Source organism: Harpegnathos saltator, unplaced genomic scaffold (genome assembly GCF_003227715.2).
Source record: "Harpegnathos saltator strain DR-91 unplaced genomic scaffold, Hsal_v8.6 scaffold41, whole genome shotgun sequence".
Lineage (NCBI taxonomy): Eukaryota > Metazoa > Arthropoda > Insecta > Hymenoptera > Formicidae > Harpegnathos > Harpegnathos saltator.
Window position 1 is genome coordinate 201139 of NW_020230217.1, and position 26947 is coordinate 228085.

General features: G+C 37.2%; 1 protein-coding gene across 2 annotated transcripts in view; it reads left to right on the forward strand.

The window, feature by feature from the left end:
• The window catches only part of Agps (alkyldihydroxyacetonephosphate synthase), a 147049-nt gene that overhangs the window by 99836 nt on the left and 20266 nt on the right, over positions 1-26947 (forward strand). The window lies entirely within an intron of this gene.

Genomic DNA, 26947 nt, shown 5'->3' on the forward strand with positions numbered 1-26947 from the left:
CGAAAAATATACACTTTATAAAAAAAATGTTTCAGATAAAAGTTGTAACGCTGAAAAAGATCTATTTATCGATCTTAACAGTTTGACCTTGGGTGGCGTCATCAAGGTCAGGACAAAGTCACCTCGGATTTTTTAAATGGAACTTCCAATTTTTTTGTTGCATATTCTTATAGCCCTTCTTCAGACCTTTTCAAAACACTATGGTCTTATCCAATTTGAATAAGCTGTTCCGAAGTTACCGAGTTTTTTAAAGTAAGATATCTAGCCAACTAAGGCAAGATCGGAGGATGATCTAGCCAACTAAGGCAAGGTCGTAAGATGATCCAGCCAACTAAGGCAAGGTCGGGAATTGTCCGGCAAACTAAGGCAATACTGGAAAGCTGTAAAGTAATTGCTCAAAATGTCCGCTATCAACAGTTTGACAATAAGGTAATCTATCGTAAAAAGATGAAACGGCTTTTTGAATATAATCAGCAGGGATGAGAGCAGCTTCATCAAGAGTTCGATTTCGTAAGTCATCCAAATTTTGTGGTTTCGTTTTGTAAACTCTATCTTTTAAATGGCCCCACAGGAAGTAATCGTTAGGTGATAAATCAGGTGATCGAGGAGGCCATTCTATAGGTCCTCTTCTAGCTATCCATCGATGAGGAAACATTATGTCCAGATAATTACGGACGTCCCTTCCGTAATGTGGGGGGGCACCATCTTGTTGGAACCATGTATGCTCGAAGTTGTCATCCATGATTGCTTGTATCGCTGGAACTATTTCGTTTCTTAGCATATTCTCATATTTTATCGTTGTTAGATTTCTGTCAATAAAGAGTGGACCTATGAGAACATTATTCAAAATGCCCAAACATTCACTTTTTGTGGATACTGCGTGTGTGTTTCTTCAATCCAGTGAGGATTTGTATCTGGCCAAAATCTACAATTGTGTTGATTAATTGTGGCCATTTAACTGAAATGTTGCCTCATCTGAAAATACTACATTTGATAGATAGTTAGGATCTTCGGCTATTTTTTCCATCATCAAATCACAAAATTCAATGTGCCTATCAAAATCATCTTCATTTAGCTTTTGTACAAGATGAATCTTATAAGGATGTAATTTATTCATTTTCAATATTTTAAGCACAGACATTTGATCTATTTCATGTTGCTGTCCTACTTTGCGGGTCAAAACATGCGAATTTTCGATAAAGGATTGTAGAACATCTAATGATTTGTCTACACTTATTGCTGATACTGGCCTATCTGGTATTGCATGATTTTTCACACTTCCAGTTTCCTGAAAATACCTTATCGTTCTTTCAACGGTAGATTTTGAAATGGCATTACCCTGATTACGAAAAGTTTCATTAAAAAGCTGCCTCACATCATTGTACGACCTTAGTCGATCATTCCATCCTTTCATCATCAAAAGAGATATGCGTTCTCGTTCTGAAAGACTTGCCATATTAACAAGCAGAAGTGGTAAGATTTAGTCTAATCGACTAAATTAATATTTGGATCAATTCAAAGTTATTCTAAAGACAGTGCTGAAGAATAATTATGAGCACGGAATGAAGTGCATTTAAGTCAGCTTACAACTAGCTTCAAACTGTTTCTTAATAATTTTCAAAAAAATAGAGGAATTTCAGTCGAGTTTGCGATTCACTAAATTGTAATGAGTATTAAATGAGTAAATGGAAGAAATAAACATCAAACAGTAGAATAGTTCAAATAAATAAATAACTGAAATAAATCAATCAACGAAATTAAGACAAGCCAATAGGAGCCAACGCCTGGAAGTTAGTCGCGCAATTATTTTTATGAGTTGGCTGGATCATCCTCCGATCTTGTCTTAGTTGGCTCGATCACTCCGACCTTGCCTTAGTTGCCGCCCCGCCTTAGTTGGCGGATAACTCCGACCTTGCCTTAGTTGCTAGATATCTCTTTTAGTTGACTAGATATCTTACTTTAAAAAACTCGGTAACTTCGGAACAGCTTATTCAAATTGGATAAGACCATAGTGCTTTGAAAAGGTCTGAAGAAGGGCTATAAGAATATGCAATAAAAAATTGGAAGTTCCATTTAAAAAATCCGAGATGACTTTGTCCTGACCTTGATGACGCCACCCAAGGTCAAATTGTTAAGATCGGTAAATAGATATTTTTCAACGCTACAACTTTTGTCTGAAACATTTTTTTATAAAATATATATTTTTCGAAATTTTCAAGGGTCCCGGGATTTTTTCTTCACCCTGTATATGGGGAGGGAAGAGATTTAACATAATTAAGGAAATTTGATTGCTATTTGAGAATTCAAGGGAGGGTTGTAATCTCCTCGAACAAGGCCCTTCATATAATTTCGATCGAATTTCACTTACAGGTAAGTTCGTTTGATCTTCAATTATATTTCAGGCTTCGTTCTCAAGATTACAACATGTAGTTGTTTAGAGCGCAGGTAACTCTTGCCCTTTCTGGTAGACGTTATATCGACTTTAATGGCTTTCTTATTATTGGTGAAAATATATTTATTTAAGCACTATTGCCTGCAACTAATATAAATTGGTAAACTTATACTCAACCTTTATTTAGTGCCGAGGAATGCAACATTTTGATAAATTAAACCGAAAATCTCTCTTACTCTGAAAGACACTTAAGTCTATTTAATTACCGCTCTCGCAAACTTAAAATTTTTTTAAATAGGGCGATTATAAAACTTGGCAAACATTGTAGAACCAGCTGACCAACCTGCAGCTTTCCTAATCGATTCAAGGTCGAGACCATTACCGAAAGCTGCAAAAGATGACGCGTGTCTTGTCGAATGAGATGAAAAAATCGTGATATCAATTTCACATTTTTGTAAAACCGAGCAGATCCATCGACTGATTGTCTGAGCTGTAACTTCTTTATGTGGCTTTCGCATCGCAATGAACAATTTTTTAGTATTGCCTCTCAACGCAGAAGTGACTTTCAAATATTGAGTCACTGTACACGCAATACAGAGTTCCGGTTTTTCCTTAAAAAAAGATAAGCATAATAACGGTCTCTTCTTCCCTGGACGGTAGGTTTTTGTGCATTCCATAATTCTTATCTCTAAACCTTCCATATTTTGTTTAATATTATTTATCGTAATTGCTGCTAATGTCTGAGCTCTACTAGCAGATCCTAAAGCTAACAATATAACTGCTTTCTCAGTTAGCTGTTGTAAACTAAGCTTACATAAGGGAAACCAACTTTTAATTTTGTCTAATACCATATTGGTATCCCATGTAGAAGCGTAACGTGAATTTATCGGTCTTAATTTTGCAACTCCCTTGAAAAAACGACCTATTATCGGGTTTTCTCCTATTTTTGTATGCGATAATAACGATATTGCACTACGGTGTGTATTTAAAGATCCATATGATGCACCGTTTCTATATAAATTCGTTAAAAATTCTAATAAGTCGTTAGTCCTGACCAGAAAAGGATTTTGTTTTTTGTCTGCACAAAAAATCCACCATTTTCGTAACAATGAATCATATTGTTTAAAAGTATTATCCGCTAGTGAGGCCATCAATATTTCTACCGAATCCATTGGTAAATCCTTCCTCAAATATGCTTCCCTGAGACAATGCCAAATATTAATGTAAGCGTCAAAGTCATAGGATGTATCTTCGATCTGCAAGGTGATAATAATAAGTGTCTAGATGGTATAAAAATTTTGGGCTCTGTCACTAGTAAGTTACGAAACATGGGGTACCACGCTTGGCCCTTCCAATTTGGAACCACAATAATGCCTCGAGCCTTATCTTGAACTATCTTATTTAACATTCGCAAAATCATGGAAAACGGAGGAAAAGCATAAAAGAAAAATGCAGACCACGATATCGAAAAAGCATCAATGGCCCATGCATTAGGGTTTGTGGCCCATGAACAAAATTTTTCGCATTTAGCATTAAGACTTGTAGCGAACAAGTCTAATTCTGGAAATCCAAAGGATGTAATTTCATTGAAGGCATATGTCGCTAATTCCCATTCAGTATCGAGATTTTTTAAACGAGACAGTCTGTCCGCTACAACATTACTGGTAAACTGGTATATGTTCTGCATGTAACCAATTGTTGTTGTTCTCTGCCCAACTCCAGATTTGTGTTGCTAGTTTATTGAACTTTGGATATTTAATACCTTCCATTTTGTTAATACATACAACAGCCGTTGTATTGTCCACTCGTAACAAAATGTGACGATCCTTTAGTTCTGCTTCGAATGACTGCAGAGCAAACCAAATGGCTTTGAGTTCTAACCAATTTATATGTTGTCGTTTCTCTATCTCCGTCCAAAAACCATGAATCTGTTTGTTTTCTAATACCGCTCCCCATCCCGAGGTCGACGTATCAGTAAAAATAGTCGTATCTATCACTGCGCGTCTAAAAAATGAATTTGCTGTGATAATATGCGTCCTCCACCAAATTAATTCAGTCTTAATTGTACATGAAAGAGATAGATGTTGCTCATAATCTTCATCATGGAAAACTAACGCTAACTCCTTCGCACGTTCAAACTTTTTTATATGAGCCCAACCATACTGCACTCCGGGACACGCTGCTACGAGTTTTCCTAGCAACTGAGCAAATTCTCTGATTTTTATAGTGGAACGGTAAAGTGTACAATTAAGATGGAGAAGTTTGCGCTTCTTACCTATGGAAAGCGATATAATATATGTGGTGGAATTGAGTTCAAAACCCAAAAATTTGCAATGTTGCGACGGAATAAAATTACATTTCCTCTTGTTTAATATGAATCCAAGCAACTCTAATAAGGACCTAGTTACCTCGACATTTTTTCTGCAGTCTTCATAGGTTTTTCCTATTAATAAAATGTCATCTAAATCTATGAATAAATCTAAGTCTACGAATAAAAATCCTTTTGACCGAAGGTAACTCATAACAGTCTTCATAATTTTAGTAAAGACATAAGGACTGATGCATAACCCAAATGGGAGGACCGTAAATTCATATAAATTATGCTAAAATATAAAGCGTAAAAGTTTTCTGCAAGTCAAATCGATCGAAATAAAAAAATACGCATCTTGTAGATCTAAGGAAGCCATAAAATAATCCTGTAGAATTAATTTCGAAGCTGTCCGTAAATCTTGCATTTTGAAATGCTCAGTACAAATATATTGATTTAGACCTTTTAAGTTTAAGATAAACCGGTGTTTACCATTCGGTTTCTGAACAAGAAAGTAAGGCGAAAGATATTGACCCTCTACGAGGGCGGTCCGATAAGTACTTAGCCTCACCGCCCGATGGCGCCACTATCGCGAGAGAAATTTACTATCGTGTAGTACATTCTCGTAGACGGCTACTGTCGAAATTTCAGCCGAATCGGACTCGTAGTTTTGTTTTGACCGCGTGTGGAAGCGGGCGTGTCCGCGGATTTTAGAAAAATGGAAAAAGAGCAATATCAGTCGGTGATTAGATTCTTGTTTTTGGAAGGGAAATCGCGCAGCGAAATCAAAGAGCGCTTGGATGCTGTGTACGGTGACCCTTCTCCTTCGATGGCGACCGTCAAAAATTGGTTTAACGAGTTTCAACGTGGTCGCACATCGGTTTTTGATGAGCCACGCCCAGGTGCCCCGAAAACGGCTACCACGGAGGATAACATGACAAAAATCCACGATCTCGTATTGGCAGACCGCCGATTGAAGGTGCGCGAGATAGCTGAGACAGTAGGCATCTCAAAAGACCGCGTGGGTCATATCCTGCATGAAATTTTAGGCATGAGAAAGCTGTCGGCGCGATGGGTGCCGCGTTTGCTCACTCCGGACAACAAGCGCAACCGTGAGACCACTTAAGAGCAGTGTTTGACGCTGTTTAAGCGCAATCCGAAGGAGTTTCTGCGTCGTTTCGTGACCGTCGACGAAACATGGATCCACTGGTACACACCAGAGACCAAGGAACAGTCGAAACAGTGGACTTCACCCGGCGAACGTGCTCCGAAGAAGGCGAAGACTGCCCTATCGGCCGGAAAGGTGATGGCCACCGTTTTCTGGGATTCATAAGGTGTGATCTACATCGACTACCTGGAGAAGGGCAAAACGGTCACAGGGCTGTACTATGCCGAATTATTAGGCCGATTCGACGCCGAATTGCAGAAAAAACGGCCCCATTTGGCGAAGAAAAAAGTGCTCTTCCACCATGACAACGCACCGGCTCACACCTCCGCCCTCGCCACGGTCAAATTGGTCGAATTGGGCTACGAACTGCTGCCCCATCCACCGTATTCTCCAGATTTGGCCCCGTGCGACTTCTTTTTGTTTCCAAACGAAAAAGTCATTCGCCGGGCAGAAATTTGAGTCGAATGAGGAGGTCATCGCCGCCACGGAGGCCTACTTTGCAGACCTCGAGAAAACGTATTTTTCAGACGGGTTAAAGAAGTTGGAGCATCGCTGGGTCAAGTGTATCGAGCTAAAAGGAGACTATGTTGAGAAATAAATCGCCACTTTTCCAAAATTTTCGTTTTTCTTTTGTAGGCTAAGTACTTATCGGACCACCCTCGTACTTATTTACATCTGGCAATGACTCCTTTATGCAACAATTGGTCTATTGTCTGAGTTAAAAGATGTATCTCTTTAACAGATCTGAAAGGTTCACAATAGTTGTTGAGCTGACAGACCGGTGGAGTAAAAGAGATTTTGTGACCATGAAAGAAGGAGGGCGTACTAGGTGGTGACGGGACGCCGTGCGTTCGGGACCTCCATCTCATTTTTCGTTCCGAGGAGAGAAAAATATCGAGAGCGCGGTAGTCGCTAGACCGGGAATCGAACCCGGATCTTTCGCTTGCCAGGCGACTGCTCTAGACCACTGAGCTGTCTGACGCTCCACGCTCACGACACTCTCCCCTCCCCAGATAACGTTGAGAGATGTCGTTCGGAAGCGACATCTCTAGTGCTATCCCGAGCGCACGGCGACTACAGAGAGAGGCATTGTTACTTGTACCTGGTGGTACAAGCTGACAGTCTCTCAAAGTCAAAGGTTGCTATCCTTTTAAGACCAAAATTTTAAGATCCTTTAATACATCTTAACACAAATCTATCGGTCGTTATCTTCTTCCAATAATCAAAATGATCCTTTAATCTACCCACAATAAAACTTACTACTTCCTTCGTTTGTCGTTCGTCCTCAACGACCGGACTCCCAACAGACGATTTTGATATTGAATTCTTTTCTTGAAATACGAGCGTCTTTGCTGATTCGAGTAATGAGATGTCTGCGGATTGTCCTGCCAGGGCTTCCCTGACAAACCTTTCCAATTTTTTAGACTTGAGTAAATTTGCTTTTTTGGCATTTGTTCTGTAAGTCTGAGCCATTTTTTGCATAACGTTGATCTATTTTATTTTCTCGCCTAAATCTTTTCCAAAAAGAAAGTTTTCTGGTTTCGTTTTCTCAAGGGCTGTCTTTAACTTGGGTTTTAAGCCCGGTAAAATAAACGCTTGTCTGCCCTTAGACTGTTTATGGAAAAGATCAGCTAACAATTTAATAATATCAGACAGCCATTCTACCATTAACAGCTCATCTATACCCTTATCATCCCCCGATAAAATCATAGATAACGCAGAGGCAACACTCGTAATTGCCGATCCAATTGTATTCTGATAATTCATAAAATGTTTATCGCATCTAATCGCTATTTCCTGCATAGCCGTTTCGACCTCTGGATTTAAGCAGGGTGCTTCAAGGATCGTAAGACGAGCATATTTCTTGAATAATTTATCGTAATCCTCTGTTGGGAGTCCGTCTGTTATCCAACTTTCTAATCTGTCTGCAATATCCTGGTGCAGAAACATGTCCACTGTTTTAGAATTCTTTGGGTTTTCACCTAGAATTTCTAGAACTTCCTCTGACAAAGTTTTGTCTGGACCAATATTTTCTATATCAAGGGGATTTAATACTTCCTGTCCTTCTATGAGCAAGTTTCCTGAACATATAATAATGTCCTCCTGTTTATTTATTATCCACAAGGATAACATAACCTAACTTTTACAAGTTCACAATTTAAAGTAAATAAGATTTTTCCCTTTGTCTTACCACTAGTGTAAGCTCTCTGGGATTGATATAATATAGAATTATTCTGTATATGTATGTTTCTGATACGTCCAGCCTGTCTTACCTCTAGTGTAAGCTCGCTATCGATTTAAGGTTAACCGAACCTCAAGTAATACATATACCTTCTTGTCCTGTATCCAAGTTGTCTTACCTTCTGTATAAGTTCCCTGAGGACTGTGGACTGACTTATCACAGTCTAGATTAGGCTTAGGCTCATTCTTTTCTCGCGTAAAAATTTCTCTGTCCCCTGACCTAACTTCTAATTTCTCCGGCGATACTGTCTCTGTTCTATACCTATCTAGCCGTTTTTGGTATTTGCGTATTTTTCTTCCCCATCGTTCTGTAGAATCGTCTCTGTATTTCCGACGTTTCGGCATGATGAAAAACTGACTAATTTCTAACTTTATTAGCTGCCGTTTCTGAACACGAAGTGATTCATCGCGCACAACGAAAAGTAATGAAGATCACGTGACGCGGCCCTAGAAGGAAGGAGTTTGAAATCTGAATGTTGTTAATCTAGCCACATCGGAGAGATACCACATGTTGTAATCTTGAGAACGAGGCCTGAAATATAATAGTGTCAATTTTAATATTACTGACATGAATATCTGAACAAAGCGTATATGACATATTGCGGGTATGACACACGCATGCATACACGCATTCTTTGATGTGCAGTCAATGCATCGAAGAATGAGAAGATTAAAGATCGCAACATTTCTGAATAAGTAATACATTTTGTGCTCAACAGAAAAATATGTCTCCTGGGAATTGTTAAACAAATAAACTTTTATATTACATGTAGGATACATTACGAAAAACAGTGCTTCATTATTTAATCCTCGCATAATCAAGTGCGGTTTCCGGAAAATCCAACAAAAAATCTTTATGAATCAAACATTTCCTGAGGATTTAACATGAAAATTGGTATATAAAGGTTTTTGAGGTCTGGTTATGAATCCATCCTAAAGTTAGAGAATTGAATATGACAAATCTAATACAACCGATTTGAAATTATGAAACTCACATAATTTACAGAAGAATATTCAGATATGATATGTCTTCGATTTCTTTTTTCACAATTTTGTGTCATCCATTTTCAATTTTTCGATTTAAATAACAAACTCATAATCAAACTCTTATATCCATATCTTTTTGTAAAATATATGACTCCATGACATGATTCCATTTCCGCAAATATATTTTAGGTTGATCATATTGAGAGAATCTGCTATTTTATCTGGATTTAATCTGGATTTTATCAATCAATTTACATAAAAGGGACAGATCTTGTTAGATAGTGAAAAGAATAAGATATAACTTAAAATACCGTTCTTTTTACTATTTATCATATTCAACTCAATACATATAAAAATACATTTTTCCCAATCAAATATTCACATTATATTATTAAAAATGAAAAGTCACTTAAGTCGACATTGTATCAAAATCGATCTACATTTAACTCAACTGTTGCCATCGACTGTTTCGACGTCGAATTCAAGTCGAATCAACATTGTGATTTTGAGTGGGTACAAACGCTTTAACAAAATGTATTTACAAGGAAACACATGGAAGTGTTCATCGATTTTCATGAAATTAAAATATGTTGTAATCTAAATCAAAATAAGATACACGATTTTTTTATACGTGCCCAATTGGCCTTTCAAGAAGTGAAATACTGCTTTGGGAAAAATCAATAATTTTCTTTCGGAGTATGTATCATTAAAAGTACAAGAAATAGAGAAAAATTTTCCGAGTAAAAATTTAATGGTTTGAAGAGAACTTTTTAACGGCTTTTTTATTTTATTTATATTGAAATTTTCAACATACTTATACTACGTACTAATTTCTTTTTATAATTAAAAAATTTTGTTTCTATCAAATGAAAGAATATTTTATGCCGAATCCAATCATGTATATTAACCCTTTGAGGCATAGTGGTAAGTATACTTACTACCTATTTTCATGAAATTTTTTCATGAAAATTTTCATGAAATATTTCATATTTGAGGGATTCTTGTCGGGTTTTTGGCGTTTTTTAGCTTTTTATATGATATAAGAATATACATGAAAGGTTGAAAAATGTTCTGCATAAGTTGTCCATTTATTATAAATGAACGAAATGTGAACAATACACATTTTTATAGAAAAAAATCATTTTCCACGAACTATGAGTGAATTTTTTGCTCAAAATCAAGATTTTCTGGGTTTCTGGGGAAGGTTTTCTGGGTCGCTGATTACGAATCTGAGGTCCAAATTCCAAAATTAATTTTCCAAGAAGGCGGGTTCAAGATGGCGGATCATAGAATTTTTATTAACTCTTTCACTGCGGCGCGATTTCGGAGTAATCCATCAATAGGGACGGCGCGTTATTCGCACGTCAGTCGCTGCGCTGCGCAGACTAGTGACTAATGACCAAAACAGTACCCGGAGATTTGATACTATCCTTAGGATTTAAAAAATAATAATTGCAAATAAATTAAAAATATCCATTTCTTATTTATTTTAAGTAGCTTTTTAAGTTATTTTAATTTACTTAACTCAACTTGCTGAATTTCTTCAATAATAATGAGTAATTAAATATAAAGGAAAAAATTCGAAATTGATAATGAGGAACAAATTCATTTTAACATAACAATCTTTAGGAAAAATTACTTAAGATGTTCCAATTAACTTAAAGTTATTTATAGTTACCTAAAGTTACTTACAGTTAACTATAAATTACTTACAGTTAACTATAAGTAATTTGAAAATTTAAAGTAATTTTTCCTAAGGGGACGACAAACAATTTTAACACAATGAATGAATAAAGATAATAAAAAGATAATAGAAACAATTTAATAATCAATTTCACAGAGAAGGTGTTATAGTACAAAAATGCAGAGGGCGTATATTTACGCTTTTCGTATATATTGATGGACTTGTGAGGGCGTACATATACGCCTTTCGTATACAGGGTGCACGATTTATCTGAAGACATTGAAATATCTCGAGAACTATGCATTGGATAAAAAAGAGTGGTTAATGAAAGTTATTAGTCTCGAAGGGGGACATCCAATGATACCAAACTCGACCTCCCACCCCACCCCCTGGGGGTGGGGGTTGGGCGCAACTTTGAAATCTTAAATGGAAACCCCCATTTTTCATTGCAGATACGGATTCTACGCCACAAAATACGTAAATTTTGTCCGAAACTCTTTTTTTGATTCGTGATAGATGGCGGTAATCGCAAAAAATTATATTTTCCGCAATTCTCCAGAAATGATCATTGGATTGAGAAATAAAAAATACCTGTTCAATATTTTTAAAGAACATAATAAAAGTTATTCCCCCCCATCCTCTCGGGGTAGGGTGGGTGGTAACGTTCAAATCTCAAATGGGAACCCGAATCGCAGAGGGAACTGCTAGGGACGCGCCACTGTGGGTGTATGGCGAACTACGGCTTATTATAAAAGGCAGTGCAATGCTATCTATCACGAATGAAAAAAATTGTTTCAATAAAAATTTCACGTACAATCTAATTCTGCAATGAAAAATGTGGGTCCCCATTTGAGATTTGAACGTTATCACCCACCCTACCCCGAGAGGATGGGGGGGGAATAACTTTTATTATGTTCTTTAAAAATATTGAACAGGTATTTTTATTTCTCAATCCAATGATCATTACTGGAATTGCGGAAAATATAATTTTTTGCGATTACAGCGCTATCTATCACAAATCAAAAAAAAAGTTTCGGACAAAATTTACGTATTTTGTGGCGTAGAATACGTATTTGCAATAAAAAAATAGGGGTTTCCATTTAAGATTTCAGAGTTGCCCCTAACCCCAACCCCCAGGGGGTGGGGTGGGAGGTCGAGTTTGGTATCATTGGATGTCCCCCTTCGAGACTAACAACTTTCATTAACCACTTTTTTTTATCCAATGCATAGTTCTCGAGATATTTCAATGTCTTCAGATAAATCATGCACCCTGTATATTGAAAGACTTGTGAGAGCGTATATATACGCCTTTCGTAGTCAAAGGGTTAAATTAGCTAAAATTGTACTCTGGTTAGTTTTTGAGGTCGCTGATTAAGAATCTGAGGTCCAAATTCCAAAATTAATTTTCCAAGATGGCGGATTATAGAATTTTTATTAAATTAGCTAAAATTGTACTCTGGTTAGTTTTTGAGGTTGCTGATTACGAATCTGAGGTCCACATTTTAAAATTCATTTTCTAAGATGGCGGATTCCAGATTATCACGATTTTTCATATTTGTGGCCGTCATCTTGAATTTTCTATCTTGAATTTTGAAAATCTGATAACGGATTAGTAATCAGCGACTCCAAAAACCCTACAACCCATTATCACCGAAATTATCGCGATGTTTCATTTTTGCGTCCGCCATCTTGGATTCGCCATCTTGAGTTTCGAAAATCTGACAATGGATTCGTTATCAGCGACCGCAAAAACCCTCGTATATAAATTTTCATGTGATTCGGATTTTCTGGAAAATACGTGCCTCATAGGGTTAATACTACCTTTCTGACTTACTTTCTTACTTTCTGACTTATTTTATTACTTTCTGACATACGGACTTTTCGAAAAATAAATAGAGATACCTTTATATACTTGCTGTACGTAGCCTCTACTCTATTCGATACAGGTACGCAATACGTTCTTTTTGAACTTTCTCATAAGAGACGATTAGTATTAATATGAGCAGAATATGTAATCATAAAACATTTCAATATATAACAACAATAATAGAGAGGGAGAGGAAGATGAGAATAAATAATCAGACAGGGATGGAGGAGTAGGGGGAGTATTTTATGGAACTGTTGGGAGGAGTAAGGAAAGTAGTAAGGGGGGAAGCAAGGAAAAGAGAAGAAGATGAAGAACCAGAACTGGAATGGAAGGAAGTGGAAAGGTGTACAAAGGGCTTGAGGGAGGGAAAAGCGGTGGGGAAGGACGGGATCTCGAATGAGGATTAGAAACATGGAGGGGAAGAGATGGAAAGATGGGCATGGGAAGTATGTAGGAGGGTATGGAATAGAGAGGGATGGCCGGAAGAGTGGAAGGAAGGCATAATAGTGCTATTAATTAAGAAAGGAAGAGGAGAGAAAGTGACTGACTACAGGGGGTGACGCTGATGTCATCGCTTTATAAGATATACACGACGGTGCTAGCGGAGAGGCTGAGGGAGGAAGTGGAAGGAAAGGGGTTGCTATCAGATAACCAAACAGGTTTTAGAAAAGAAATGGGCGCAATGGATCAGGTGTATGCACTGAACTACTTAATAAACAGGCAGCTAGGAAGGAAAGGAGAAAAGTTGGCAACGAAGTTTGTCGACCTCAAGGCAGCCTTCGATTCGGTAGATAGAGGGATGCTAATAAAGGTGTTGAGGGAGAAACGAGTTAGGGAGAGGCTAGTGGGTAGGATAGAGGAAATGTTGAGAGAGACGAAGAATAGAATGAGAATAGGCGAGACAAGGGGAGAAAAATTTTGGACAGCGAGAAGGGTAAGACAAGGGTGTCCACTGAGCTCGCTACTATTTAACCTCTTGGTGGCAGAGGAGGAGATGGCTAAAAGGTTATGCAGAGGCGTTAGGGTTGGAGGGGGAAAAGTATATTCTCTATTATATGTAGATGACGTGGTTTTAATGGCAGAAGAAGAACAGGATATGGATATAATGATAAGCAGACTGGAAAGATATCTAGAGGGAAAAGGATTAGAATTAAATGCACAAAAGACGAAAATGATGAGATTCAGGAGTGGAGGGGAGAAGAGGAAGAAGAAGGAGTGGATGTGGAAAGGGAAATAGTTAGAAGAAGTTAAGGAATATAGATATCTAGGTTATGTAATACAACGTAATGAGGGGCAGGAGGCACAAGTAAGAGATAGGAATAGGAAAGACGCGGTGGCAATGAGGATGGTATAGGGAATAGGAAAGGTATGGGGTAAAGATTGGAGAAAAAGACTATGGCTATATGATAAGCTAATATGGACAATGATGGGGTATGGTGCGGAAATATGGGGGTGGAAAGAAAGAAAGGAAATAGAGGGAATGCACGAAAGATTTATAAGATGGGCAATGGGAGTGGATTGGAAAACCCCAGGATATATGATAAGAGAGAAGACAGGGAGAGAGAAGATGAGGGGGAGAGCAGGAAAAAAGCATGGTACTTCGAGAGGAGGCTGCAGAATGGTAAAAGAGGGAAGGTAGTAAGGAGGTACTGGGAGGAGATGAGAGAGATAGTCATAGGAAAATGGGAGCAGGATAGATGGGAGTTCATGAGAGAGAGAGAGAGAGAGAGAGAGAGAGAGAGAGAGAGAGAGAGGGATAGGGAAAGAAGAACAGGGAGAGTTGGAATATGAAGTGATAAAAGGAAGAAATAAAGAATGGCAGAAGAAGGAGAGATGGGAAAAAATAAGAAACTCGAGAAGCAATAAGTGGTACAAATAGATAAAAGGGCAAGGAATACCGGCATATTTGGAAAAGAGGTAGGCAGAGAGAAGATGGAAAAGAGTTTTAAGGTGCAGGATGGGAACGAGATAAAAGAAGGGCTATATTGCGAAGAGCAAGAGAAAAAGTTGTGCAGAGTGTGTGGGGGAGAAGAAGAGACTTGGGAACATGTATAGGAAGAATGCAGGAGATGGGAGGGAAGAGAGGGAGTAAGATGGGGGGAGATGGTGGAGAAGATACTGGAAGAGGAGAAAGAGGGAGAGAGGTGGATGAAGGAAGTGGAAGATTGGAGGAAGAAGGGAAGGATGAGCAGGGAGTAGGGACAAGGGGAGTGAATGAATGAGTGAATGATTGAAGAAGAGAGTGAAAGTGGAAGGAAACGGAGATCACGATTAGATAATAAGATATAATTTTTAAATCAGTTAAGGAAAAGTTTAAGGAAATAGTATGTAAGAACAGTAGTGATAAGATTTAGGATAAGTAAATAGGTTAAGTAGTTTTAAAAGTGATGGCGTTGGTAGTATATAAGAAATTATTGTAAGAGAATTGTAACCCTGAAATAGGGAATAATAAACGTTTATCTATCTAACAACAATAATAATAATGCTAATTATTTTACACATTATTATATACAACAATAGTTATATATTCTCACACTTTGTCTTTACAAAAAGATATGTATATATTAATACATACGTTTTCTAAAAATGAAAATTTATCTATAAGAAATTTGTGTCTACTTTTATAACGTGTGACGTAACTAATACGGAAGCGATACAGAGTTGCAACATTATATTTATTAACGCGTTGTAAGTCCTGTATCTATATCTATAAGTAGTTTGTGTCTATTTTTGTAATGTGTGACAATTACTACGACGGACGCGAAGTTGCAAGATTGGTCATATTTATCAACGCGTTGTAAGTCCGGAAAAATATTCAACGCATCTGTTGTAGTAGTTACGTCACACATTACAAAAATAGACACAAACATCTTATAGATAAAATTTCATTTTTAGAGAATATATGTATACAGGGTGTTCGATTTAATCTGTCCAGGCCGATATTTCGTGAACTAGCAAAGCTAGAAGAAAAATCAAAAAAGGTTCTTCAATGGCTTTACTTCGAGATAATTTTCCGCGCGGTGGAATCGTACCTTTCCGTACCGGACTTCGAAGGGGGGAGGGACGCTCAAATTTTTTAAATGGAAACCCTCTATGAAAAAAACATTAATCAATAGGACTCGAGACTGCGAATCCTAATACCTCTTCGTGACTCTTCGAAGCATCATTACACTTTAAACAATTTTAATAAATTGTTCGAACAGCACTCTTCGTAGGTTATTTTCAAAAAGTCATAGTGGCCGTAATTTTCACAATAAGCATATAAAAATATAGGTCGTTGGATTCATCTTTTCGAGCCTCAGCAACTGTTATTTTCGTAGAGGGTTTCTGTTTAAAAAATTTGCGCGCCCCTCCCCTCCTCGAAGTCTGGTACGGAAAAGTACAGTTCTACCGTGCGGAAAATGATCTCGAAGTAAAGCCAAGAACCTTTTTCGATTTTTCTTCTAGCTTTGTTAGTTTACGAAATATCGGCCTGGACAGATTAAATCGAACATCCTGTATATATATATGTACAGTGGCGTGCAAAACTTTTGAGCCACACAATTATTATTATATATTCATTTCATAATGAGCGCTAGAAACTTTACACATATATATAAACAAAATGTATTTATTTGTCCTATAATTATATAAACTTTACGAATTCTTCATAATTCTAAATACTTTATTTTTACACAATGTCTTATTACAAACAGTGCAAAAGTATTGCGCCAAAAAGTTTTCTTATGCATAAGAAAAATGTTATTGAAAAATAATAACAGAAAATGTTGTCAACGTTTTTCTAAACTTAATACTTTGTTGCCGTGCCTTTAGAAGCAATCACTGCAGCTCAACGGCGAGGTATTGATGCTATTAAATTAGAAATGCGATCTTGAGGTAAATTTTGCCATTGAGTTTGCAAATCTTGCCACAATTCAGCTTTATTGAAGTGTTTCTTATTACCTGTATGTAGTTTGAGTTCTTACCACAAATGCTCAATAGGATTCAAGTCCGGCGATTGCGAGGGCCAGAACTCGCATATTTTTCACGATGAAAAATTCTTTTATTAGTTTTGACGAATGTTTGGGATTGTTGTCTTGTTGGAAAATCCAACCATGTGGCATGTTTCGAATTGCATATGACAGCATATGCTGTGCCAATATATCTCGATACATTATAGCGTCCATAGTACCCGTGATCTCAATAAATGGACCAACGCCATTATAAGAAAATGATCCCCAAACCATCACGTTACCTCCACCGTGTTTTACGGTAGGAATTTGGTATCTTCAGTTATATCTTGTGCCTGTTGGACGTCGTGTATATTTTCTACCGTCACTTCCGAATAACTGAAACTTTGACTTGTCAGAGAAAAGTACTTTTCGCCAATCAACTTCAGTCCAATGTTCAAATTTCCTTGCAAAATTTAATCGAGCTTTCTTATTTTTTGCACTAATTAATGGTTTTTTTTACATCAGTACGTCCTAAAAAGTCTACTTCCTTTAGACGTCGAAATATTGTACTTCGACTAATATCAACAAGATTTTCTTCTAGTTCTCGAGAAATATCCATGGCAGTTTTTCTAACATCTGCTACCGACTTTCTTTTAATCATTTTATCGACGCGCTTTGTAGTTTTGCGAGGTCTACCGTTTCGTGGTTTATCAGCTAGAGAATTCGTCAACTTATATTTAGCAATAATCCTATTTACAGTATTTTTATCAATTAATAAGCAATTAGCAATTTCGCGAGAAACCTTGTTGAGAAAGATTAATCACAGCTTTGCGTAACTGAAGGCTTGTTGTTTCGGCATTGCGGTAGACAATAGACTGTAACTTATTGGGAACTTGAATAAGTTCTCGCTGTTTTTTCGTGAAAATGAATGCTTTATTTAAAAAAATTAGTAAAGAACACGTCATTGAAAGTATTGTCTATCACTAGCCATTACTTTCTCCCATCTTTCTAGCAGCATACGAATACCATGTCGAAAGAACGACTCATCTTTTGAAGTTATCCACGAATTGACCCATTTTTTGGCATCTTCATAAGAATGGAAGTGCTGCTCAGCCAGACCATGAGTCATCGATCGGAACAAGGTAATCGAAAGGAGCAATGTCCGGTGAATACAGCAGGTGGGGTAGGATTTCCCATTTGAGCGTTTCCAAGTAGGTTTTGACCGGTTTTGCAACATGTGGCCGAGAGTTGTCATGCAAAATTACTTTGTCGTGTCTCTCCTCGTATTGCGGCCGTTTTTCCTTCAATGTTCAGCTCAAACGCATCAATTGTAGTCGATAGCGATCTCCCGTGATGGTTTTGTTGGGTTTGAGGAGCTCATAATATACTACATCCAGCTGATCTCACCAAATACAGAGCATGAGCTTGGATATTCGGCTTTGCCATCGATGTTGATGCATGGTCGGGCTTACCCCACGATTTTCTACGCTTCGGGTTATCGCAGTACATCCACTTTTTATCGCTAGTCACGATATGATGCAAAAAACCTTTCTTTTTCTGTCGTTGGAGCAATTGTTCACACGTGAAAAAACGCCATTCGACATTTCTCGGCTTCAATTCGTACGGCACCTAATTTCCTTGCTTTTGAATCATTCCAAATGCTTTTAAACGTTTGGCAACTGTTGTGTGATCAACTCCTAATGATTTTGCAAGTTCATTTTGCATCTGACATGGGATATTCATCGAGTAATGCTTCCAATTCTTCGTCTTCAAACTTTTTCGGTGCGCCAGAGCGTTCTTTATCTTCAACATCAAAATCATTATTTTTGAAGCATCTAAACCAATCACGGCATGTTGTTTTCGACAGAGCATGGTCGCCGTAAGTCTCCACAAGAATTTTATGTGCTTCAGCTGTAGATTTTTTTTGAAAAAAGTAACGCAGTAAAATTCCCCGCAAATACTCTTTTTTGGCACGAAATTCGACATGTTTAACGCTATAAAAAAGTATGTTGTTTACGCTTCGGCGAAATAACATATACTGTCACTTCGAGCCTAATGGTGGAGCTTCACGATGAAGTTGGCTGCGGTATTGCCCGATGCAAAAAGGCTAAGATAACACTATCTATCGGGAAATAGCGAGAACTTATTCAAGTCCCCAATAGTTAAAGCAAATATTTACAAAGGGGTTTCATAAAAAACGTAAATAAACCGGGCTCATAAAGCCACACAATAAGAATATGGCTCAATACTTTTGAACACATGTAAATATTATATGATTAAATAATTAGAAACTATGTAATTTCAAAATTTTGTAACTGTACTATTATTTGTAAGAATGTTATGTCAACTATTTTATATAATTAATTTTTAGAGCAAATCAATATATTGTCATGTATCTTAAAAAAACATATGGCTCGAAACTTTTGCACGCCACTGTATATACGAGGGCGGTCCGATAAGTACTTAGCCTCATCGCCGGATGGCGCCACTATCGCAAGAGAAATTTACTATCGTGTAGTACATTCTCGTAGACGGCTACTGTCGAAATTTCAGCCGAATCGGACTCGTAGTTTTGTTTTGACCGCGTGTGGAAGCGGGCGTGTCCGCGGATTTTAGAAAAATGGAAAAAGAGCAATATCAGTCGGTGATTAGATTCTTGTTTTTGGAAGGGAAATCGCGCAGCGAAATCAAAGAGCGCTTGGATGCTGTGTACGGTGACCCTTCTCCTTCGATGGCGACCGTCAAAAATTGGTTTAACGAGTTTCAACGTGGTCGCACGTCGGTTTTTGATGAGCCACGCCCAGGTGCCCCGAAAACGGCTACCACGGAGGATAACATGACAAAAATCCACGATCTCGTATTGGCAGACCGCCGATTGAAGGTGCGCGAGATAGCTGAGACAGTAGGCATCTCAAAAGACCGCGTGGGTCATATCTTGCATGAAATTTTGGGCATGAGAAAGCTGTCGGTGCGATGGGTGCCGCGTTTGCTCACTCCGGACAACAAGCGCAACCGTGAGACCACTTCAGAGCAATGTTTGACGCTGTTTAAGCGCAATCCGAAGGAGTTTCTGCGTCGTTTCGTGACCGTCGACGAAACATGGATCCACTGGTACACACCAGAGACCAAGGAACAGTCGAAACAGTGGACTTCACCCGGCGAACGTGCTCCGAAGAAGGCGAAGACTGTCCTATCGGCCGGAAAGGTGATGGCCACCGTTTTCTGGGATTCACAAGGTGTGATCTACATCGACTACCTCGAGAAGGGCAAAACGGTCACATGGCTGTACTATGCCGAATTATTGGGCCGATTCGACGCCGAATTGCAGAAAAAACGGCCCCATTTGGCGAAGGAAAAAGTGCTCTTCCACCATGACAACGCACCGGCTCACACCTCCGCCCTCGCCACGGTCAAATTGGTCGAATTGGGCTACGAACTGCTGCCCCATCCACCGTATTCTCCAGATTTGGCCCCGTGCGACTTCTTTTTGTTTCCAAACTTGAAAAACTCGCCGGGCAGAAATTTGAGTCGAATTAGGTCATCGCCGCCACGGAGGCCTACTTTGCAGACCTCGAGGAAACGTATTTTTCAGACGGGTTAAAGAAGTTGGAGCATCGCTGGGTCAAGTGTGTATCGAGCTAAAAGGAGACTATGTTGAGAAATAAATCGCCACTTTTCCAAAATTTTCGTTTTTCTTTTGTAGGTTAAGTACTTAACGGACCACCCTTGTATGTATATATGTATACGTATATATAAAATGTGGGAATATATGACTATGGTTGTTGGAATATATGACTATTGTTGGGAATATATGACTATTGTTGGAATATATGACTATAATAATGTTGTGTAAAATAATTGGTACTATTATTATTGTTGTTATTATTGTTGTTATATATTGAAATGTTTTATGATTACATATTCTGCAAATCAATACCACTTATGAGGAAGTTCGAAGAGAACGTGTTGCTGCGTATATATATCGAGTGGAATAGACGACTACGTAGAGCATTACGAGTATATAGAGGTGTTCCTATTTATTTTTCAAAAAGTCCGTATGTCAGAAAGTAGTACTCGTATTAATATATTAGGTGCGCAACTAAGTTCTCGCTGTTTTTTTGATGAAAATGCAACTTTATTGTAAAAAAATGGTTACAAATGAATCATTCAAAATATTGCCCATCGCTAGCGACAACTTTTTCCCATCTTTCTGGCAGAGCTCGAATACCGTCATGGTAGAAGTGTTCGTCTTTTGAGGCTATCCACGAATCAAGCCATTTTGAGATGTCTTCATATGAGCGGAACTGCTGATTAGCCAGACCATGTGCCATCGAACGGAACAAGTAATAATCGGACGGCGCAATATCTGGGGAATATGGCGGGTGGGGTAGGACTTCCCATTTGAGCGTTTCTAAGTAGGTTTTAGCGGGTTTGGCAACGTGAGGCCGAGCGTTGTCATGCTGTAGAATCACTTTTTCGTGCCTCTGCTCGTATTGTGGCCGCCTTTCGCGCACTGCTCGGCTCAATCGCATCAATTGAGTTCGATACCGTTCCCCAGTGATGGTTTCGTTCGGTTTCAACAGCTCATAATAAATAACACCGCCCTGGTCCCACCAAATACACAGCAAAACCTTCGCATGAATATTCGGCCGAGCCGACGGCGTAGAAGCATGACCGGGCAGTCCCCATGATTTTGTTCTCTTTGGGTTGCTGTAATGAATCCATTTTTCATCACCCGTAACGATGCAATGAAGAAAACCCTTCCTTTTTTGCCGCTGGAGCAGTTGTTCACAGGCGAAAAAACGACGCTCAACGTCTCTTGGCTTCCAATCATAAGGAACCCAAGTTCCTTGTTTTTTAATCATTCCCAACGCATGCAATCGCTTGGAAATGGCTTGGCGGGTAACTCCTAATGCTGAAGCAAGCTTTTTTTGCGTTTGGCACGGATCCTCATCGAGCAATGCCTCCAATTCAGCGTCTTCGAAGGTTTTTGGCCTTCCTTCACGCGAACGGTCGTCAACATCGAAATCACCGTCTTTGAAGCGACGGAACCAATCACGGCACGTTGTTTCACTTAGAGCAGCATCTCCGTAAACTTTTTGGAGTTCTCGATGCGCTTCAGCCGCCGTTTTCTTCGAATGAAAGAAGAAAAGCAACACTTCTCGCAAATGACGATTATTTGGCATAAAATAAGACATTTTCACACAATCAAAAGTATATGACGCAAAAACAAAATCACTAATGTGTCAAAGCGGTTTGTTTACCATATGTCTAAGCTTGGTTCATGACGTTTTGGTTATGTCACAATCGACCAGCACTTACTACTGGAGCCATCTCTTGAAAAACAGCGGGAACTTAGTTACGCACCTAATATATGATTGGATTCGACATAAAATATTTTTTCATTTGTTAGAAACAAAATGTTTTGATTATAACAAAAAATTAATGCGTCGTATAAGTTTGTTCAACATTTCAACATAAAAAAAATGAAAAAAGTCATTATAAAGTTCTCTTTAAACTATTAAATTTTTACTGAGAAAATTTTTCTCTATATTCTTATACTTTTGATGATACACACTCCGAAAGAAAAATCCTGATTTTTTTCAAAGAAGTGTTTCATTCTTAAAAAGTCAATTGAACATGTATAAAAAAAATCGTGTTTTTTATTTTGATTTAGATTATAACATATTTCAAGTTCATCAGAATTGGAGAGAGACATTTCCATATATCTCCTTATTAGAAGAATATCGTATAGGAAATAATAAAATATTAGTAATATAATTGGTCAAGAATTTAGACTTATTAGAAATTATCAGTAAATATAGCGTGGCAATCAATATATTAAACTCGAGATTAAAAGTTTTTATAAACAATATGCATCTTTTATTTTAGTTACTTAATTGTTATTTTTAATTGACTCAGATTATTACATTAAAGAGTATTGATCAATCAAGATCGTTCAAAGCGCATAAAATCAAAAGGAAATTATCGTTATACAGGGTGGCTCATGTAAGATGACAAGTCAAAAACTCAAAAAAAATTTGTCATATCAAGAAATTGCTCATAAGAAAGTTTTATTTTAAGACTGCACTGCGCAGATAGATATACCACAAGTAATAGATTAAATTTGTAAATATATTCATTCAGGTACTTGAATTTTATACGCGAATATTTAAATACTTACTACTGTAATCAAAAAGTATCCGAACTTTATTTTTAAAAATCAAAATTACAATTCGATCATCAAAATTCTTATAGTCTCCTTCAAAGTAATCCCCATTGCTTACAACGCACATATGCCAGCGTTTGATCTAGTCCTGGAAACATCGCTCATACGCGGCAGACGGTATAGCCTTCAATTCACGCAGCGATTTTTCTTTGATGTTCTCAATCGATTCGAAATGCTGTCCGTGAAGTAATTTTTTCAGTAGGGGGAACAGGAAAAAATCGCAGGGGGCCATGTCTGGTGAATATGGTGTTTGCGGAGCGTCATTTGAGTTTTTGAAGAAAAGTTTGGAGAAAATTTAAGTTTTTCGGAATCAAGCGCAGTGTGACCCGTTTCATGTCCAATACATTGGACAAAATGTGCTGGCACAATCCAAATGATATTCCAACTTCATCTATTATCTCTCGCATAGTCAATCGACGATTTTGGAGCACCAATTCTTTCACTTTCTCAATGTGAGCGTCATCCGTTAACGTTGATGGTCTTCCAGAACGTGGGTCGTCTTCAACGGATTCTCGTCCTTCTTGAAACTTCTTAAACCATTCAGACGTATTTGTTTTCGATAAATTATCATCGCCATAAGCTTTTTGCAACATTTTGAATGCGTTTGTGAACGAAATTTCGTTCGCAACACAAAATTTCAAACAAATTCTTTGCTCCATGTTTATCGACATCGTAAAAATCGCCGTGCACAATCTTCACTGACAGAAACAACTGTCACTTTCAAACGGCTTGAAAGAATATCATGATTTTTTCACCAAATGTGAAGGACATGTGTACCAACTAAGAAAGCAAACGGATTTGATTTACAGTTTACCCGCGATTTTTAAAAAATAAAGTTCGGATACTTTTTGATTACAGTAGTATTGCACATTTCTTTTAGTGCTTGGAAAATTAAACTCAGAAATCTCGCTTAATTTGTTTTTATGCTTGATTCTGTTAACCTTTGACCCATTGCTAATTATTCTGCTAAATAATTTGAATATTCAATTTATCATTTCTATAATTTAATAATAATTGCATCTTTAGTAGACATATGTACACTTTGTGTGAATATCCATCCAATTATTATCGATTTAATGCATTTCTAATTAAAAGAAAATAGTGTGTAGAAACTGGATAACAACTGGATGGAGTTTTGTTCAATTGTAAAGCAGTTTACTGTATAATATGTGAACCGATTCTTTCTTAGATACAGTATCAATAATATTGATTCAGTTATATAATGTGTATCATATGTAATACATATCATATGTTTAGTATAAGTAAAATTTAAAACATAATTATGTACATGAAAAGAAGCTATTTATATAAAAGAGATTATTCATATAAAAAAGAATTTAAAAGAGTTAAAAATTACGTAAGCAAGGAGTGGATATGTAAAAAGCATAGAGCAAGAAAAGAAATTGCAGGAAATAAAATATTTGACAACATTAAGTCTCATGATGATAAACGAAGTTAGAAATAAAAGTGAGCCTAAGACAATATGTTACAGAATTTCATTGCGATGAGAACATATCAGACTATTCCGATAGTAATGATGTAAATGGAAATTGGCATGATAGCTCAGACTTAGAATCCGATGAAATAATATAACTATAAGAATAGATTATTAAGGTCAATGAGTGTCATAGTGTAGAGATGTTTGGTATAATATACATTATGCTAATTTTAACAGATGTATTATGCATCGAAAAATGTCTCGTGCTGTGACTCTCATCCGTTTTAAAAATTTTTAATCAGCAAGCACAGAGAATGAAATACTACTATTAGGGTAAACCTGTCCATTTTATTAGCAACAGACTCAATTATTAATTAATTGAATAGTTTTTTGTCTGTTTACTGTTCTATTTTCGTTTCGTAAATGGGCTTAAATTTTGTACATCTTTCGTATGCAGTAACTGCAGGAAAATCATTATAGTTATAATGATTTAAAATCCCAAAAGTTTTATTCTTCTTACTAAACAGAAGTTAACAAAGCTATTAGAGATGTGCGAACTATTCGAATTCGAATCGAATCGAATCTAATGTAATTCGATTCAATTCGAATCCGAATCCCTATGATTCGAATCCGAATAATTCGAATCAAATACATTATCGTTTGCGTGCATCAGCTACAAAACGGGCCATCTAGTCCTGTATGTTTGAACCCTTAACTTGTAATTAATTTAACTTATAATTAATAACTTAATTATAAATTACTTTAAATATTTAAATATATATTTTACTTTAAGATGATATTACAATATCAATATTCCCTTTCATATTAAAATCTTCCATCATTATTTGCATATTTAATAGTCATGTTAAATTTTTCAATGATTCGATTCAATTTCATTCGATTCGATTCGAATTCGAGTGAAATTTCATAGATTCGGTTCAATTCGAATTCGAATTTAAAAAATGAGATTTGATTCGATTCGATAGATAAATTGATTCACACATGTCTAATAACTATTCAGTAGCTGCAATCTAAATTCTAAGATTTCTGTCAGGGATAATTCAAATTTTATTATATACAAAGTCACTTCTGCATAAAATATATTTATTCTTATATAATTTTATGCAAAAAAAACCAACCGCGGAAATAAGGATCTTCGTGCATCAGATTTTATTTTGCAAGCCTGCGGTCAGTAATACGCCACCTCTTCGCCTATTTAATTGCTGTTTTCATGCAATGTCCTTGTACTATTAATGACAAACCTTTACCTAGTTTGAATTGGAAATCATACTCAATATGCTGTTGCGTTCTATTGAATATACAATAGTATATTCAGTATCATTATATGCCTGATGATATACAGGGTGGTTTAAAAGTTTGGAAACGGCTCTGGAAATTATCTCTGAAAGTAGCAGTCCTGTAGGAAAATGTTGCAGACAAAAATTGTAGGGTTTTAAGTAACGCATTACATAGCAATATTATTATGACCTTATAGAGTGTTATCAAGGTCACATAAAAATTACTTTGAATTTTTTAATCAAAAATCCTCATTTTTTTATTACATACTCTTATAGTTTATCTCGAGAACTTTCCAAAACACTATATTTAAGTTATTTTTCATGAAGTACTTTCCGAGTTATGAGGCTTGAATGTTACAGTACCGCCGGCATTAGCATTACCTAAGGTGTACCACGTGAAGGTTGCACGGTCGGATTTACACCTCTGTTGTGTGTATTGTGTGTATGTATGTATGCGTACGTGTTGTATATACTGATTGTTAAGATTTCACGAATCTTTTCAAAGAAATGAAGATTATTTAATACTTCATATTATTACACGGAGATATAATTTTTGTAAGAATTTCCAATTACTGACAAAACACTTAAGGAAGGAGGAAGTTTGTCGCGATATGCAATATAATTCATATAATCGATATGCTAAGCTCAATTAGGACAACTCAGGATAACAGATAAGATGTTTTGCTATTAGCAGAGCTCGCATTTCGCTGCAGTACTGCTGAAACGTGCCCATGCACACCGCAGCGTGCGAGGGGAACCCCTCCTTGCGCCTTCACGCACACAATGCTGCTGCTCCACCTATCGGTGTGAAGCCATGTCGCCTCATGCCGGCCTTGCCGAGCGAGAAAAAAGTAATCTCCGTTCCTTCTCGCTTCTTCTCGCTCCGACTCAACTGCGTTAACGCGCGCCCGAACATATTTTGGCTTTCTGGGCGTGAATCTGAGTCGTAAGCGCGATTATGATATATCGTCGCTACCGTGAAAAGATCCATTATGTAAATTTTCCTATTAAATGAAGATGTTTATATCAATATACATTGGCTGCATTCAGAAGAACAAAATGATCAGTGAGCGCTTAATAATTCTCGCTCCTGATTGGTAAATACTTCTGGGTCTATGAAGAATCTGAAAGAATGCTCCAGTCACAGACAATAATCACTAAGCGCTCACTGATTATTTTGTTCTGCTGAACGCAGCCATTCACAATTTTATTCTACATATATTGATACATTATGTTAAAGTCACAAAACATGTACATAGACTTTTTTACGGCGACGATTTATGACAAAATGTGAAATAAATATAAGGCGAACATTTAATATAACGTGCCAGTACGTCGTACAGTGGGACAAAAGTGGAATTTTTTAGACAAATTAATCTGTAGGACTCAATTCTTGATATATC